Source organism: Podarcis gaigeae, assembly GCF_964106915.1.
Source record: "Podarcis gaigeae genome assembly, chromosome: 3".
Lineage (NCBI taxonomy): Eukaryota > Metazoa > Chordata > Lepidosauria > Squamata > Lacertidae > Podarcis > Podarcis gaigeae.
Window position 1 is genome coordinate 76046504 of NC_139680.1, and position 17159 is coordinate 76063662.

A 17159-nucleotide genomic window follows, 5' to 3' on the forward strand; every position below is an offset into this window, starting at 1 on the left:
TGTTCGTTCTCTCTCTCTCTCTCTCTCTCTCTCTCTCTCTCTCTCTCTCTCTCTGCACCCTATACTAGGCTCACTTTCTCTCTCTGCTCCATAGGTCTGCATCCTCTTTCAGTTACTCCCTCTCTCCCATTCCAGTCTCGCTCCCTCCCATTCCTCAGCCTCCCCTTCTTTTTCTCTCTGCAGCCCATCACACTGTGCTTTGTAGCTCTCCGTCTTTTCCCAGTACTTCACAGATCCTCACCCTATCTCTCAGCTATCTTTCTCTCTGTGTCCTACAGTTCTCTTTGCAACCTCTACCTCTAGCATCCCTTTTCCTCTGCAGCCCATCCCTCAGTTCCCCCTTTTCTTCATTCAATGCCCTTTTGTTGTTGCTCAGTTCCCCCTGCCCCATATCTGCCCCTTGCCTGGCAGCAGGAATACAGAAGGTTTTCACTCTGTTAGCAATGGGAGACTCAGCATATAGAAGTCAGAATAGGGTTTAGGAGAGCAAGTAGCCAGTGAGTCCCTGGATCTTTTCTTTCAGATATTTTTTAAGAAATAAAAAAAAGTTGTTTTTAATTTGCCATTTATAACTGAGGCATACAATAAAAAAGATAAAGCAAAACAAAAGTAGGAACAAAATACGGGGGGGGGCGATGCACCCCCTGCCCATAGGTCCATACATGTTTCCATAGAATTTTAGTCTCAGACGTAAGACTATATGTATAATATCCAATACTAATAGTCTGACCTGTATAACTGCGCTATTAGGGATGAGGGAGAAACTTGATTCAATTCACATTTAAAACAAGACTACCTAACTGAACTTTCTGAAATAATCCACAAATCGAAACAAAGCCATGCTTTAGAATTCGTACTTCTCCAAAGTTAGCAGTGCCAGTACAAAAATGTATACAATGGTAAAGTGCTCAGAAAAATGAATATATTGCTGAGGGGGAACACACACAAAATGAATTACGTTAGAGAAAATTGCTTTGCAAAAATGTGAATTTTGGGCAAAATTGCATATAGATATGTATATTAAGAGAAAATTGCCACAAAATGCTAATAATTTCTTTTTAAAAAAATGCAAACTGATGTGGAAATATGGAGAACTGAAGAATGGAAGAATGAGAAGCTGAATGAAAACAAAATGGATAAATCGGGATGCGCCATATATTTATTTTGTACCAGTTTGTCACTGCTGCCCCAATAAATACTGGAAATTGTAGCCTGGTGAGGGTGCAAAGCATTGCATTTTACAATTTACAGATCTGTAGCCCCTCAATTCCAAGGGTTCCCTGAGGAGTGGAAATGACTGCCATACTAGTACAAGTCTGTGGTATGAATATGCCCTTAGTCATCTCTGGAAGTGGCCCTTAGTCACCTCCAGAAAGAGAAACCACTGTTGATCTGAGGTCGGTTTGTCTTCCAAACCCCATCTTAGGCAAACATCAGAGTTCTTTCTGCAGGAAAAGTAGTTGCAGCAGATGAAAGAAGATCCTGCTAGCCAATGCATTGGCACCAGTTGTTGGAATATTGCCTAAGGATATTGAGTATGCTGGCAGCTTCCAAGTCTTGCTTGTGAGACGTGTATAGTACTGTTTATTTTCTGACCAGTCTCTGTGTCTTATTGCACGTAGAAGAGATCCTCCTCAGCAGCATTTGTGGAAGGGTTTTTTTTAAAAAAAAATGAATGACTTGGGTGAAGGAATTGAGGGGATGCTCATCAAATTTGCAGATGACACCAAACTGGGAGAGGTAGCTAATGCCACAGAAGACAGAATCAGAATTCAAAATGACCTTAACAGATTGGAGAACTGGGCACAACCAAAAGAATTTCAATAGGGACAATAAGGTTCTGCACTTAGGAAGGAAGAACCAGATGCACAAATATAGGAAGGGGGCCACCTGGCTTAGTAGAAGTACATGTGAAAAGGATCTAGGGGTCTTGGTGGACCACAAGCTGAACATGAGTCAACAGTGTGATGCAGCAGCAAAAAAAAAAGCTAATGCTATTCTAGGCTGCATCAACAGACGTATAGTGTCCAGATCAAGAGAAGTAATAGTACCACACTCTAGTCTGCCTTACTCTGGAATACTGTGTCCAATTCTGGGCACCACAATTTAAGAAGGATGTTGACAAGCTGGAATGTGTGCAGAGGAGGGCAACCAAGATGATCAAGGGTCTGGAAACTCAGCCTTAAAAGGAGCTTTTGAATGTGTAGCTTGGAAAAGAGGAGACTGAGAAGAGATATGATAGCCACCTTCAAATACAGTGGTACCTTGGGTTACATATGCTTCAGGTTACATACGCTTCAGGTTACACACTCCACTAACCCAGAAATAGTGCTTCAGGTTAAGAACTTTGCTTCAGGATAAGAACAGAAATCATGCTTCGGCGGTGTGGCGGCAGCAGGAGGCCCCATTAGCTAAAGTGGTGCTTCAGGTTAAGAACAGTTTCAGGTTAAGTACAGACCTCCAGAATGAATTAAGTACTTAACCCGAGGTACCACTATATCTTAAGGGCTGTCACATGGAGGAGACAGCATGCTTGTTTGCTCCTGCTCTATAGGGTAGGACTCAAACCAATGGCTTCAAGATGCAAAAAAGGAGATTCCAACTAAACTTTCGGAAAAACTTTCTGACAGTAAGAGTTGTTCGGCAGTGGAACAGACTCCCACGAGAGATGGTGGTCTCTCCTTCCTTGGAGGTTTTTAAGCAGAGGTTGTGTGGCCATCTGTCATGGGTGTTTTAGCTGAAATTCCTGCATTGCAGGGGCTTGGACTATAGGACCCTTGGGTCACTTCCAACTCTAAGATTCTTTGATTCTCATCCTCTGAATGTCCCCTTGATCTCCGATCATTTGGGAATGTCTGTTTGGCTCTGACTGTTTTTTGCATGAGGTCGGGGGAAGAAGAAGAAGAGTTTGGATTTGATATCCCGCCTTTCACTCCCCTTCAGGAGTCTCAAAGCGGCTAACATTCTCCTTTTCCTTCCTCCCCCACAAGAAACACTCTGTGAGGTGAGTGGGGCTGAGAGACTTCAAAGAAGTGTGACTGGCCCAAGGTCACCCAGCAGCTGCATGTGGAGGAGCGGAGACGCGAACCCGGTTCACCAGATTACGAGTCTACTGCTCTTAACCACTACACCACACTGGCTCTCCACACTGGAGAGGGGCAAGCATGAGAACACAGGACAAGCTTGCTGGATGAGGCCAATGGCCCATCTAGTCCAGCACCGTCTTCTCAACCAGATGCCTGTGGGAAGCCTGGACCCTGGACCTGAGTACAGCATCCTCCCCTCCTGCAATTCCCACCAAATAGCATTCAGAGGCATAATGCCTCTAACTATGGAGGTAGAGCACAGCACATAAAAACCTCAGTACCCAAAAATGTTCGTCCAGAAGCCTAGATCTGTTTTCATTGGATTTCAAAAGGGCGCAAATAATCCAGGTGAATATCCTCCTCTGGTATTAAAATAAACAAAAGAAAATGAATAAGCAGCCCAGAAGCATCCTAGGCTGCAAACACCCTGTTGCTACAAGCAGAGACAAAGTCATCCTTGGGTGATTCTTTCAATACAGTGGAGAAACGAGTTGGTGGGAAATACTAAATAGAACCATTATGAATAAATGTCCTCCGATGGAATTCAAAATAACCACAAGAATATTTGTAACTGATTTTCAGATTTAAAACAGCAGCAACATTATCTGTGACTCAATAAAAGCCTAACAAATTGTTGGCAGTGTGGCTTTAAGGACCACTTTCTCACCAAAATATTTAGCTATCAGTGCTTCCTAGGAAAAAACTATGTGTTCTATATTAAATCAATCCATTGTCTGCAGTGCTTGCATTATATGGAGAAAGGTAAGGTGTTGGTCATGAAAACCCACACATCCTGCTGTAACTCCCCCTATTTTAGCCAACCATGACTTTCCCATAGTCTTCTCAAAGCAGTAGCTAGGGAGGCTGTTATGAAAGGCTGTCTCTGCCGTTCCACCTCTATAATATGAGCACCACGGTAAGGCCTCTGAGGAGACAGACTCCAACCCTGTTATCTGTTGCTCTTGGTGGCTTTTCCTTTTCATTCACCTACTTGAGTTCACTAATGTTCTCACCTTGGAGCCAGGTTTCTTTTGGATCCTGACATTGCCCCAGAGAAAAGGTATTGCTACAGGCCACCCCAGATCCAAAACAAGTAGAATAGCTCAGTTGGTAGAGCATGAGGCTCTTAATCTCAGGGTCGTGGATTTGACCCACAATGGACAAAAGATTCCTGCACTGCAGGGGGTTGGACCAGATGACCCTCGTGGGGGTCAGTTCTGTGATTCTAGCAGCCACCGTAGTTCAGAGCCTCTGTGCCATCGCCTGCTCCAGCCAGCCCGCAGTGGCTTCTGCCCTTCAGTCAAAATCTGAAACGTGGTCATCCTCAAGCCAAATCCAAAAACTATACCCACTAGGCCACTTTATATCCACATTGTTCTTTCTGTGGGAAAGCGTTGATGTGATACTCATGCTATGCCGCCTTGGATGACATCACAAAAGGTTACTTTAGAAGGAGTTGGCTGGCAGTTCCTTATTGAAGAACGTAGGAAGCTAGCATCCCAATCAGGGCTGGAGTCATAGTATTCATGGCACCAAGGCCTTTCTACTCCACTAACCCTTTTGTTTGATGTAATTAAACCCTTATGAACAAACCGTTCAGTTTTATTTTCTTTAACTTTTCTGTTTGTTTGTCCCTCTCCCTGCCCCCAACACTGTGCCATTGTTCGGTCCCACTTTAGAACTCTGGGGGCATGAATGGCTCTCTCCTTACTCTGCTTGCAATAATATCCCACATCACAGATGATCTAAAAATAGATGGGTGAATCAAGTGCTTGTGAATGGCTGGAGTGAAAAAAAGCCTTATTAAGAAAGAAGTTCTTCAGCTATTCAGCAAGCAGGTCTAGCCCAGGCCAAAAGAAAAAAAGAAAAAGAACTCTGCATGTTTCTATGTAGCTTCTGCCAATGCGCCTCCAGTGTAACCCAGAGGGACTATCTCAGAGCGAGTTCATCATCCACGCTCATTCAGCGTGTTGGCAGCTCTGCCGAAGCTGCCAGGAGAAGTGCCAATCGAGTGGTGGTAGGGTGTTTTGTGTGTGTTGGGTTTCTTAAAAAAAAAAGTGATGTGGAAGCAATTGCATAACAGAGGAACTCAGTGACGGATGTAACTAAGCAGCACACATAGTTTTTGAGAAGGAGGTGAGCTTGGCATGAATCATAATCCTCTGAGAACAGTTTCAGGGCCCTAGGCAAACGGTTCTGTGTGCATGTGGGCAGGGCTTGAAGTTTTTCATCACTGAAGCCCCAAGTTCCTGTTTACCTAGGCTGTTTGCTTTTTATACTCATGGGTAAACGGAGAACGAGAACAGCATGCAGGGTGGTTCTGAATGTTACTTTCGCATGTTGGGGGAGGAAGGGAAATACTCACTTTTTTTTCTGCCTGCACAAACTGACAAAATATTCTGTCTTCTACAGAGTGCAATCCTTTGGTCCCTGGAAGGGCGTCTCATGGGATCCAGGATTGTTTATTTATCTGTTTCTTTTATTTCCAAACTACCATTCATCTGATCAGAATCCCAGGCAGTTTTAGTTAAAACACCAAAAAGTCAGCCAACAATTTAGGCAGCAGCAAAAGCCTGGATAAACACAACTTCAGAAACTTATATGACAGAGAGAAGGAATTCCATGGCCAGGTGCCACCACAGAGAAGACCCTTCCCAGTGTCTCTACATAACAAGCTATTCCTGTCTCTTCAGCAGTGAGAAGGGCCTCCCCTGTCAGTCTCAAAGCCTTGGTTGGCTGGTACAGAGAGAGGCCCTCCTTCAAGGGTTTAGGTCCCAAGTTGTTTGGGGTTTATACATTAACATCAGCATCTTGAACAGCACCAAGCAATATGTAGGGAGCCAGAAAAACTACCCTGCATAATTTTTGTCTATCTTCTGGTTACACTAGACAGAGTCCAAGCAGATGCATTTCACACTAGCTGAAGTCTCGGGAACATCTTTGGTAGTCACCTCACACAGAAAGTATTACACAGATGTGAAGATGTCCAGAAACAATGGCCAGTCAGTACTGTATGCATTCAATTTCCTTCTGACCCCCACAGAGTGTCTGCACAATAATTTTCAGCTGGCTCCTACTAGGCTGGAGCTTGCAGGCTGCATGCACAGTCCTCTTAATAATAACAAAAAATAGAGTTAAAGGCACTCTTGCCCACCTGGAAATTCAAGCTCTCCACCTGCCACCTGCAAAGGCAAGCATGGAGACTCCAGGTGAGTCCTGGAGGCCTGGCAACCCTAATTCACATTGGCCAGAAGATAGCCATTATGCTGCCCATCCAGAAGAAGGAGCCTCAGGCACTTTTAACTTTCTGCACATATTAGTGTTGTTGTTATTTATGCATGTGTCTGTGTGTGCTAAGCAGGAAGTGCAGAAATTGAATTGTTCTATACAGTGCAAGGCCCTGGCTGATACAACAGTTGTGGCCTGTGGTGAAGACGGGTAAGCGATTAGCACGAAGTGATGTCACAGGCAAGCACGTAATGCAGAGGGATTTCCTCTTCAGATTGCTGTATGAATCCACTTTCTGATGATTATGAATAATATAGAAACTAGAATACAGAAATGCCTCGCTGAACTTCATCACCGCATACAGCTGAACGATCATCCTGAAGTTCTTGGGGCCTTTCCAGATAATAAAAGTAACGAAGCTAACAAAAAAATCCAGACCTTGATTACGTAAGCTTTGCCATAGAATGAACTCATTGCCCTATATGCAAACTTAAAAAGAAATCAGGGGAGATGTGCTTTATCATTTATGAGAGTAGGCCAGTGGCCTTGAAATAACTGATTTGTTAAGGGTTCCCATGCTTTTCAGGCATTGGCTATGCAAGGGAGGGAAGCAGGGAGCCTCCTGGGGTTTTCACTACACTGTCAATAAGCAAAGGGGCACCAATGACAATGTTAAAAGTTGGACTTGGGTGAAAAGTTCTGCTGTGTTACTAGTGATGCACAGGCACTATTGAATAGGTGCCCATGGCGCTCATGCACCCACATTCCCCACATCACTTTGCAGTCAGAATGGATGTGGTAGCCGGACTGGGAGGGATTGTTACTGAATATTATTGGTTGCTAGTGAAATGTGAGCAAAGACCTCCAGCATTGAATGAGAAGCCACCAGCTATATGATTATTGCCTGACAAGATCACTGAAGATCAGTAGGTCATGGAAACAAGATAGGATGTAAGGCAGTGATGATGATAAAGATTATTACTTTATTTATTGGCTACCATGGGTGTAGTATGAGCTGGATAGCTCAGTCAGTAAAACATGAGATTGTTAATCTCAGGGTTGTGGGTTTGAGTCCCATGTTGCGTGAAAGGTTCCTGCACTGCAGGAGGTTGGACTACATGACCCTCATGGTCCCTTCCAACTATACAGCTCTATGATTGGATTGGAATCCACCCAACCGCATTCTGTGCTTCACTTTTTGATGTCACTTCCCTTTATTAAATTTCCTTCTCTTCATTTAACTTTATTAGGAAGTAGCACTTCCTAAATTCTGATTTTAGATTCCATGTGTGGCAGTGCATAGAACATTGTGTTACCAGCCCTCTGGAAGGAGAATGAAGATTTAGTGTATGATGCCATGCAGCACATGTCCAGACCAAGGACATTTTTCTAAAGCTATCCCACTCGGAGAGACTATTTACGTAAGTTTCTCAAAAGCCACATGAGGAGGAGGAAGAGAAGAGTTATTAAGGCAGCCAGCTGTTTCATCTCCAGTGGTTCCCATCCCTCAAAGGTCAATTGCCTATTTTTAAAACACCCTCATTTTATGCTATTAAAATGATCTTAACTCCTTGTATTCTCTGCTGAAGTCCACATTTAACCCCCCCCCAAAAAAAATATTTATGTTAATTTTCTACAGCTTTGCTGCTTTTCTGTACATGTTTGGGCATGAGAGGCTCTCTAGACACACAGCTAATCATGCAGTTGGAAAACCTTTCTGGACTGCAGGTGAAGCAATAGCCTGACTGCACATTCCTCCATCAGAAAAACCTCCCCGCCTATGGAAGAGGAGTCATAAAAGGGAAGGGTTGTAGCCTTCTCTCTGAACTGCTAGTTTTCTCCATAGAGGAATGTACTTTCATTGGGGTGCATTCAGTCATGCACCCTCACTCACCCCCACCATCTGTAGCCTGTAGTCCAGGAACACTTTTACCACCTGATGAGCTTGCTTGTCTAAAGAGCCGGAGGCAAAGAGAAAAAGACAAGCGGGGGGTACATTGCTGCATGCACAGGAACCATAAAACAAGTCATTAAGCAGCAGTAATTTATGCTTCTCAAGGCACAAGGTAAAAACTGCACTTCATCTGACTCACGGCTTCAAAAGGCTTCAATGCAAGTGAGCTACAGTGAAATCTGCAACTGCAGTTGGAACAGGAGGAAAAGTATCCATTCCTCTTGAACTGCTTATTAAATATTTCCCAAGATGCTCCTCCCAAGAGGCTCCTCATGCATTGTCGAAACTACTTGGTAAGAGGCATGTAAACATTGTGGCTTCCTAATTGCAGAGCTGCCATGTGGAAGCGGGTTCTAGTGGCCTTCACTTGATTGGCATAAAATATGAATATTCCCCTAGCCATACAAGTAACTTGAAATAGCATTCTCTACAACACACCCATACCCACAGTTTGGGGAAACAGCCCTTATTCTCCTAAAATCATTTGAAGTCTGTAGATTAACATCTGCACCCGATGGAATGAAGGGACAGTTCACAGGGCAGGGATTTTGAGAAACGCAATTATCCTCATTGCAAGCATTTCCCATGACTGGATGCTCACAGAAAGGTATTATGTGAAGGTTTCATTGGCTCCCCTCATGATTACATGAATGACAGTCCTGCAGAATCAGAATTGCCATTCATTCCCAGGGTGCTGGTCAGAGAGAACATCAAGTGCCGACATTCCTCAGCCTGGAGAAAGAGCAGCAGTAGGCAGAACAAAGGCAGCTTTGGGCTCCCTGGGCTTTCATAGCCATTTAATCAAAGCAGCTATAAACACTCCTGTTCTTTGTCTCCCTTTGATTATTTTGAAGCAAAAAAAAAAAAAAGTATACAGGGATGTAACAGATCTCTCAGATCCCAGGAGCAGGTGACAGAGCATTTGTGTAATCACGGTTGCTCCTAAATGAAAATAAGGCGGTGACCTTTGTCCCTTGCTCTGCTGAAGCATGTTTGCTCTCTTGTGGTTTAAGCCTGTTCAGGGCTGGGAGAGTTAGCATTTCAAAGGCAAAAAGTTGGCCTTCTAAAGTGTAAATGAGATGTGTGGAGGCTGAGCCCTTTCTCTCTGGATGTGAAATGTTCGCAGAGCTATCCCCATCTTGTATGCCGCACATACACCATGACACTGCAGAGCGGGAATACTCAGGAGGCCCCCATGCCTGCCAGATGCCCAGAAGTCGAGGGGAGGAGAGTTATTAACATTTTGTGCGGCTCTCTGGCTCCCTGTGACAAATGCTGGAATACCTTGCAACTCGTAAATTATGAAAACGAGCTTCTGAAAATCATGAATATTTCTTGCCAGCCTAAACTTACTTTGCTTAAAATTTAATGTTCAAAATCCATTCAGGCATTTTAACTTCAGAGGCCAGGGGCTAGCCATTTAGCACTCTGGCACTCTATTTTATACCTTATTACTCTTGGGGAAGAAAGTATTTCCATACCATGACATCTCTCACCTCAAGGTTTCTGGGGGTTTTTTAACAGTACAGGCCTACTTAGAAATAAACTTCCTTGAGTTCAATTGGACTTACTTCCAGTTAAGTGTGTATAGGATTCCACCCAAATGATGCATTCAAATCCAACTAACTGGAAACAGTGGTACCTTGGTTCTCAAATGCCTTGGTTCCCAAACACCGAAAACCCGGAAGTGTTCTGGTTTTCAAACGTTTTTCGGAAGCCGAATGTCTGATGTGGCTGTCAGCTATTGTTTCCAGGGTGCCTGCACCAATCAGAAGCCGCGCCTTGGTTTTCAAACATTTCGGAAGTCAAACCAACTTCCAGAATGGATTAAGTTCAAGAACCAAGGTACCACTGTATTTGGTGCTTTTGGTTTTGCTATTTATTTTGCTTTTTTGTTTTTGAGGCTATTTCGGTTAATTTGTTTTTGTGACTGTGTGGAACCCAGTTCAGCTGATTGATTGATTGATTGATTGATTGTGTGACTGTGGAAATGGATAAAAGTCCCCTCTCCAAACAATGACTATCATCAGAGCAAGTAAGGAAAAAAAATAATTTTAATTTTCATCTTCTACAATACTGTCTTATTTATTTTATAGTACAGTACATTGATTATTTCATTTTATGGATCAATGGTCTCGTTAGAAAGTAAAATTCATGTTAAATTGCTTTTTTTTAGGGGTTGTTTTTAAAAGTCTGGAACGGATTAATCTGTTTTGCATTACTTTCTATGGGAAAGCGTGCTTTGGTTTTGGAAAACTTTGGTTTTGGAACGGACTTCCGGAACAGATTAAGTTTGAGAACCAAGGTACCACTGTATGTCCAATGATTTATGTGTCCTTCCCACCTGTTCCAGTCTTTAGGCTTATTCGGGTGTTGCTCCTGTGAAGGGGCAATAGGATTATGAGGGAGCTGTGGGACCATGACTTCAGCTATACTCACATTATCCCACAGTTTGTGCTGGCTTCTGCTCTTCCAGGATTTGAAAGCATGAAGGGATACTTCCTCTGAGTAGAAAAGGCTCCATAAATTATGAGCTGCCGTGTTTTCCTGTTATAAGGTTTCTTGAGCGTCATTTTGCCTGCTTTGCCTGTCCTGCCAATTTCAACAAGTGACAGATGAATAAATAAGGGGAATGAGGAAGCAAGATAAAAGTAAAATGAATTTGTTCTGCAGTGGTTTTGGCTTCATGCCACCTGGAATCATATCTGGATGTGTTATCAAATGTTTCTAATGTCTCCAGTTTCTTAACTTATTGTCCTTTAGTTGGATTCCACACACCCCACCCTAGTGGGGATGAATGAACCACAATCTAAATATTCTCATAGCAGTTTACTATTCAGGAACAGTAGTAAAACACAGAGATCCAACGTTACTTTCAGCCTCATAAAATGAATTTGTAAGTTGTAAAATGCCAATAAAAATTAAGAGCAAATACTTAAAAAGAAAATGTATTTGAAGTATAATAGAAACACTGGAACTGTCACAGCTACCGACATGTAGACAGGGATGGGGAAAGAAATTCAATTCAGGTCACATTTGCAATGAACCTAGTGAATTTGCACTATCAGAGACATTATGCAAACTCAAAACACAACCATCCTTCAAAATTTGCACATTTCCAGATTTTGCAGTCCAGTTTTCCAGCCAAGCAATATGTACAAAAACGGATATATTACAGTGAAGTGTGCATATAAATGCATATATGGGTGAATATAACATACAAGAATGCATTGTATTAGCTAAACTGCTTGCAAACATTATGTACAAACTGTATACAAATGTGTTCATTAGGATAAATTCACACTAAAATGCCTCATTAAAAACAAATTGCAAATTGCCACAGAAATGTGGAGGATTGAATCTGAGACTGGAAAAATGAGAAATAGGGAGGACTGAATATTGACAGATTTACTGATCTGATTCAGGTCTGATTCTTTTGTTGCAAAGGGTTGTCGATATTCGGATTTGTTGCTTCGTTTGGGAGCCACTTTCTTTCGCTCTTTCATGGGCATAGGCTCCTTCTCTTCATTCCCAGTTGGAAGGGCTGCTTTGTTTCTTAAACAAAGCTTTGATTGTATTTCCCATTGATTTCAATGTGCCTAAACTTTTACATTCTTAACATATAACTGGGTGAAATTTGCAGGGATGGCAGGCTTCCTCCCCTCGGAATTTCAGACAAGCAGGTCCAGGCTGTTATGTGCTGGCCACCTTTAATTTTAAAAAGTTTCTATTGCCCTGTCAGCTACTCCCCCCCCCCCCCCGAGTATTTTCAAGAACACACACAGGAAATGTAGATATGCCCTTTGGTAAGTTTCATGCAAATGTTTACATGGATATGTGCAAGAGTTCATGAGTTATCCAATATCCATCAAACAGTGTTTGAAGCTTCTTTTAATAATAATATTTATGTTCAGCTGACATCAGGTCACACTGACATAAAGCTTCTCTCTCACTAACACAAAGGAGAAAGGATTAAGAGGCTCAGAAGTTCCCTCCAAGTCCCGCCCAAATCGCTTGGCTGCAAGAGGAACAGGACATGAAGGAGCAGAACCTATTAACCCAAGCCTTTAGAACCAGGTGCCTACAGGCCAAGTCAGACGTTATTCCATTGACAGCTTGACCCGCCAATCACTTGCTTCCTGTCATCCGTCCTCTTCTTTGCCTTATATTTGGTGTCTTCCGCACAAGGAAAAGATTCCAGAGTTTGCTGTAAATTGTTACAAAATTAGGCAAAAAAACCCCCCAAAACCCCACCTTCTAGAATGCAAGAATAGTTTCATTTTCCAAGTGTTTTTATTCCAGGCACTTCACTTTTACTTCATTACTACCCCTGATTCATTCTGGATCCAAAGTACAATGGTACTTTACGAACTTAATCTGTTCCAGAAGTCTGTTCTTAAACCAAAGCGTTCTTAAACCAAGGCGTGCTTTCCCATAGCGGCGGGGGACTCAATTTACAAATGAAACACACTCAACAGGAAGCGAAACATGTTCTTAATCCAAGGCAAAGTTCACAAACCAAAACACCTACTTTCGGGTTTGCAGCAGTCTTAATCCAAGTTGTTCATAAACTAAGCTGTTCTTAAACCAAGGTACCACTGCAATGGCACAGTCCTTAAAAAACAAACAAACCCCATTTATCCTCTGAGAATAAATTCCACCCAGAGTAATCATTCTCCAACTCAACATAACTGCATATTTTTAAGGCCCTATAGCATTCAACATTTCACTCTTGTGTATGCCTACTCAGAAAATTTGCTTTAATAAATGAATACATCCAATGCAGTTCAATGGGACTTTCTTCCGGGTCAGTATGTCTGAGACTGCAGGCTAAGAAAACATTATAGAAGAAGCCACCCTTTTACCAGTGTAAGGGAAAGCAACATTGAACTAATAACATTTACTGTAGGGAAACTGTGCCTCAACACATACATAGAATCACTTCAAAGCTAGTAGCACATTCATTCTGCATGTTTGGGCTGGCCTCAGGTGTGACTTAAGGCCTAGATTTTGTGAAACAGCTCTTCAGCAAAGTGAACCACAAAAAGTTGCAAAACAATAATCTCCGATGGTTTTATTGTTATTTGTTTGGTCCCATGATTCCTACAATGTGGGTCAGGAGGAGCCACTCCTGGGTTACAGAAATGACTATGTGGGTGGCCTGAGCCAAGCGACTTTGCTTAGCTGAGGCTTTGCTTGGGGGGGGAATCAGCTTCGTAGTCTTTGTTAGGATTTGATCTTTCTTGGAATCTTGGGTAACTCAAAAAAGAAATATTATGTTAGTAAAAGAGATCACATATGTAACTCGTTCAAACAAGGAGGGCGCCTGAATTCTGTGATTTGATAAACCCTCCCTGAGGTGCAATTCTTGTTGAAGACTTTTCTTTTAGGATGCTTCCAGAGAAGCTTGTGCAAATCACATGCTCTGAATTTTGCATATTGCATATGCACTCATTGCAAAGACTATGCAGATCCCTACACTGACTTCTGCTAGCCAAACCAGCAGAATAAACACAAACAACAAAGCAAGTGTGGTGCGAAACCAGTGGTGGAAGTGCCAAACTGCCTTGCAATTAGCTGGTTTGTCACCCAGGTACTTTCTGTGCTGTGTCCTGCTTGCAATTACCACCCTGGAAGCTGTGTCCAGCTACACCTTTTCAGCACATCTATACTGCAAGGTTAAACCAGTATTATTATTAGGAAGCTGCCTTATATCGAGTCCAGACCACTGGTCCATATAGCTTGGTATTGTCTACAATGACTGGTGACAGCTTTCCAGGGTTACAGACAGGAACGGAGACAACAACCTAGCTTAGGATCCAAACATAATGGTGAGTGGCTTGCTGGGACTCCCTGACACCAGCTGCCTGAAACAGTTGCCTCACTCTGCCTGATAGCAAGGCCGCCCCGAGTCAAAGGGAGAAAGCCAATGGCATATACAGTTAGGAATATGCAGTGGTACCTCGGGTTAAGTACTTAATTCGTTCTGGAGATCCATTCTTAACCTGAAACTGTACTTAACCTGAAGCACCACTTTAGCTAATGGGGCCTCCTGCCGCCGCTGCACCACTGAAGCCTGATTTCTGTTCTCATCCTGAAGCAAAGTTCTTAACCTGAAACACTATTTCTGGGTTAGTGGAGTCTGTAACCTGAAGCGTATGTAACCTGAAGTGTATGTAACCCGAGGTACCACTATACAGTCATACCTCATGTTACATTTGCTTCATTTTACGTTCTTCCATGTTGTGTCCCGCGGCGACCCGGAAGAACCAGAAAGGGTTACTTCTGGGTTTTGCAGCTAGCACATGTGCACAAGTGCTAAATTGCGCTTTGTGCATGCTCACAAGCACCAAATTGCGCCGCGCAACTGCGCAGATGCGGGTTTTTCATGTTGCGAACAGGCCTCCGGAACGGATCCCATTCGCAACCAGAGGTACCACTGTACAGTCGTACTTCTGCTTACATATCCTTTTGGATACGTAAACTTCGGGTTGCGAACGTGGCAAATCCAGAAGTGTACACTTCCAGGTTTCGCCGCACACGCATGTGCAGAAATGCTCTGCATGCAGCATGCATGCACAGAAGCGCTCAATCGCACCGCATGCATGCACAGAAGGACACCTCCGGTTATGGACTTTTCGGGATACGGCCGGGCCTCCGGAACAGATCCTGTCCGTAACCAGAGGTACCACTGTACTGCATTAAGTTGTTTGAGTTAAATGTAACCCCCAGTGAAGTTTGTATCTCTTCTGGCTGGCTGGCCAGTCTGCCTGCATGACTGACAGCCAGATGCCACATTGCTCCTCACTTTACAATTGGAGGGTGAGCTGTCTCTTCCTGCCTTTTGTTTCTGACAACACCAGACACTGGCAAATCAGCCAGATGTGTACAGCTTGCCAGGACAAGCCTGAACTTACTGGATCTATTGTTCCATCTTCCCTGATCACATTGGGCCCTGAGGCTGTCTTCCTAATTCAGGTTTCCTATAAGGAAATAACAAAGGCTGCTACTAAGGTGTCTTCAGCCAGTGGTGGCAAAACCTAGGTCCACTGGATTTTCCATGGCACCACCCTGCTAAGCAAGAAGTAGTGCAATCTCCTATGGTCCACTAGTAGCAAAGTAAGTTATAAATGCCTGCCTACTATATCACCCAAGGACAAGCATTAATGACATTTTGCTTTTTGTTTCACTACGATTTCATTTTCTTTGCGAGGGTTAATGAATGCAGTGCATCACTCTGATGCATGCTTATTCAGTAGTAAGTCTCCCTCTGTTTAATGGGGCTTGCCCTATGGCACAGTGTTTCCCAAGCTGGTACCTTCAGATGTGACAGGACTACAACTCCCATCATCCTTTACCACACTAGCTGGGTCTGATGGGAGTTGTTGGTCCAAACATGTGGAGGGCGTCAGGTGGGGAAAGGCTGTCCTTGTGTGTTCATGTAGGATTGGAGTCCATGTGGTCTGATCTCAGGGGATTCTACCAAGCTTATCTCACCCTGTCTTACTGAATTTGTTCTTTCAACCAAGTCACTATGAAGAATTATGATAACACTTTGGAGAGTAGGCAGCTGGTGACTAGAAGCTGGCAGAGTTATAATTCTGTACTGTAGATCTCCAAACAGTACTCCTCCATGGCACTTTCTGCTGCTTACTCAATTGATGGTGGCAGCTAATAGTTAATAGTGTGTTTTAAGGTGAATTTAGGGTGAAGCTAAAGGAACTACACCACCATCTAATCAAAATTACAAGTGGCCTTGGGCCCTCAGGTGTCAGGGTAAGGAAAAGGCTAAAAACACTCTGAAAGGGTCCCAGGGACACCCTACACAAGAAACAATTTTGTTTAATAAATGTATATTTTGCCTTTACAGCGGAAAAACACAATGTAGAACATCCATTTAATAAACAATATATGCTTGGATTAAAAATATATTTTGATATGTGTGGAATGACTTGACCTGTTTCCCCACAATTCCCAATGCAGTCAACAGTTATTTGACTTGTCCGCACTACTGACTGACCATGAATCAAGTTCTGATTTGAAGCGCCCACAGAATTTTTGGAGGCCCTCAAGCAAGACACGTTCAGTGGGGCCACCTCGTCACTGCCACCACAACCCCCACTCACTTACCCTCTTCCTCTACACCAGAACTAGGCAACTGCTTCTTTCCCCCTTCAGCCACTGGGAGGAATCCAAAGGGAGAAGGAAAGTAAAAGAGTGAGCAAGGAGGCCAGGCATCAGCAGCGGCCAAGGACAACGGTTGGAGCATGAGCCATGGCAGAAGGAGTCTGGCCATGTCAACCCAATCCTGGCCCTAGGTATCAATAACACATATCTGGCCTACATTGGCACTAAAAACCAATGGACTTCAAAGTGCCAGGGAAATCCCATTCTATGGAAAAGGACTGTATTGGTTTGAAGTAGAGCATATATCATATCATGCAACACAAAGGCGTATTATGGCTTTTCTTCTTCTCCTACTGTCTCTGGTTCTGTATAGATCCAGGTTTGTGGATATGTTTTAAAATGTTTGTTATGGTTCTACTTCCAGTTGCAAAAACTGGAAAAAGAATACAGCAATTTTGTGGAGAGTGTTTGTTTATTTTTTTTAAAAAAATAGGTCCTAAAAATTTGACAAGAATGGGTAACTGTGGCCACGCCCCATCTGTAAAATAGCCCAGTTATCCCCAACAGGGGCTACAAATCCCTTTTAAAATGTGGCTCTTTTTGGGGGGGAGTGTTATTGGGTTGTTATTATTTTGATTATATATATTGTGGTGTTTTGTGTTGATCTTGTTCTGTGAACCACCCTGAGACCTCCAGGTATAGGGCGGTATATATATTTAAGCTACCAGCATGAGTTTGACCAAACTGTGGGAGGCAGTTGAAGA